Genomic DNA, 2,692 nt, shown 5'->3' on the forward strand with positions numbered 1-2,692 from the left:
TTTTTTTTTTTCCCCCCCCCCCCCGTACCGATTCAATATCATCTTATTTATACATATATAATTTATATTTCATTTATAGTTTCATTTCTTTTGTGCATTGCAGCGGACACCGGTAGGCTAGTAACAGTTGAATAAAATATCCACGATCATTATTAGTACTAGTTATTAGAATTAATATTATTACTTGTTTCTTTCTTTTTGTTTGCTAATTTTGTGTAATGCTATACACGAACGGCAATGTCAATGAGGTCGACTTGCACAAAAAGGTACTTGAATTTTCGTCACAGAAATACGACGGGATATTTTTATTTTTTTTTTTTTATATTTTTCTTGGGTGGGAACAAACTTTCTCGCGACTCGCATTCACTCTCTCTCTCTCTCTTCCTCCCTTGAACTTGCCTCTTTGGCTTATCTCTTCCTTTTCTTCATCCCTGTTCTCTTTTTTCCTCTCGCCACACGCACTCGCAATATTTATTCGCATTCACGCACGAGGAAGAATAATACGGTTAAAGGGGGGTCTATTGTCACCACGATCTATTGAGAGAAGCTTACTCGCTATACGTATATTAACATCATCATTATTATTTGTAATCTTATTATTCCTTCTTCTTTTAATTATTTTGTTATTCGGTAAAAGCCTCCTCACACGCACGCGTTTCACCTCAATTCTGTCGATCGACCATCCCTTTTCATAAAGACTTTTCTTTTATTTTACTTCCAAATTGCCTTAAGGAGATTCGGTGATCACACATTATTCAAGACAAAATTCTACATTTGTTCTATATATTAGACAAAAACATAATCTTTGCCTGTGAAAAATTCGAATACGATTACCATACAGTTTTTGAGATATAAGAATCTAAAAGTGTCAATTTCCACTATACATATAGATATACTCAACCTATAAAAATGAATAACGTTAAAATTCAATATTTCTTTTTTTGTACGCTAGATGTAATGATTTTTGGTTTTAATGTCGAGGTTAGCTGATATTTTCACTCGTTTAGTTTTGAACCAAAAATCTTGGAATGTTTTTTACTCCCTTTTTAATCCGTGCTTCCCTGTTACTATTATGAATATAATTACCGAATCTCCTTAATCTTTAGTTACGACTCCTACTTTCTTAATCTTCCTTCCTTTTCGTCTTTCATCTTATTTCTTAAGGATTTTTGTATTATATCACGGCTACAGCGGGAACACGAAGAAGCTTGACGCAGTAAATCAAAATTATTAAATATGATTCTTCTTCATCACGAGAAAACGAAAACTATCAACACCGAAGCAAATAGAATTCAATTTCATGATATTGGAATTATTTATTTATTTATCTATTATTTAACGTATACTTGAGCTTCAAATAAGGTACGTATACGCTTTCTACTTTTACTTATTATGTTTCTTATTCTTTTTTCATATCTCACATTTACGTGAAGTTTATTCGTTATATTTAACTATCAATGAAACGATCTAATGTCGATGGGTTTTCTTTGTTTATTCCATTTGCTACCATATTATCTTTTCTCAGCTCTCCGATTTCGCTAATTTATCTTTTTAACCGAAAAGCAATAGGTAAGGATTAAGGACATTAATAACGAAGTCACTTAACGATTTATAAGGGACATTAAGACAACCGGCGGACTCTAATAAAACATTTTTCGATGCGAATAATAACGATAATGAAGAATGCTGCATATATGAACTTTTTTGTACGCGTATTCGAGTTCATTTTTCTCGGAAAGAATTGGAAACGCTACAAGGAGAAAAATAAACTACAAAACAATTTGACGGAGTATGGGTCCAAATACAGTATAAATCCCGAAATAACTGGCAGCTATGGATACCGGAAACGCTAGAATAAGGTGTACGCAAGAATGATCATACCGATGATAATGAAAATAAAAATACGGAAAAGACTGATGACTTTTGATTGGCACAGCAGTTGCGGATTCTTAAAGACGTAAATTGGTGGAAACGAGAGGAAAAAACGTAATATTGTATGTATGCGTAATCCATCCGTGAATTTCCTACTCTCTTTCTTTCTCTTTCTCACACACACAGGGAGAATAAAATATAATCTATATAATGAAACCCCTCGACATTCTATCGCCGAGTCCCGATCACGAGTCCGTTAACTATTAAAGGGATCAGCTGTACCCAGTTCAAGGGGCGGACGAGCATGCTAAAATATTTTTAAATTGCTTTACGGTATAAGAATACTTATAACCGATATATCTCTATAACATATATATATATCTATATATATATATATATATATATATATATATCTACACATAGACCACACTGTAATTCATTATATGTGTCATTGTAATGATTATCATTATTAAATCGGAGTAAGGTTCCGGAGATTTTCAACGCACTTTCGTGTTAGCGCTAAAATATATTCATGTAGTATTGTATTATAGTCTATATGTCCATTAAACGCTAGCAAACGGCAACAAAGTATCTGCCGCTTCTTCTCATTCTCCCTTTCTCTCCTTTTTATATTTCCGTCTCAAAAGACCCGTCTAAAATCTCATATCTAGAACTGTCAGTCGGCGTAATATCATATTCATATTAACGATCGAAGAGTCAACAAGATCTAGCTATCCCTCTCCTCCTCCTCCTCCTCCGTCCACGCCACCAACCCCTATCGCCGCTCTCTCTCTCTCACTCTCTTGCTTCCCCCCCCCCC

General features: G+C 34.2%; 1 protein-coding gene across 1 annotated transcript in view; it reads right to left on the reverse strand.

The window, feature by feature from the left end:
* Positions 1 to 237: 237 nt before the first annotated feature.
* The window catches only part of LOC107267104 (rho guanine nucleotide exchange factor 2), a gene marked incomplete in the record, with an annotated part of 17,723 nt that continues 15,268 nt past the window's right edge, over positions 238 to 2,692 (reverse strand). The window contains 1 exon segment of the mRNA XM_025084308.1: positions 238 to 2,626.

This window comes from Cephus cinctus, unplaced genomic scaffold, assembly GCF_000341935.2.
Source record: "Cephus cinctus unplaced genomic scaffold, Ccin1 Ccin1_scaffold0342, whole genome shotgun sequence".
Taxonomy (NCBI): domain Eukaryota; kingdom Metazoa; phylum Arthropoda; class Insecta; order Hymenoptera; family Cephidae; genus Cephus; species Cephus cinctus.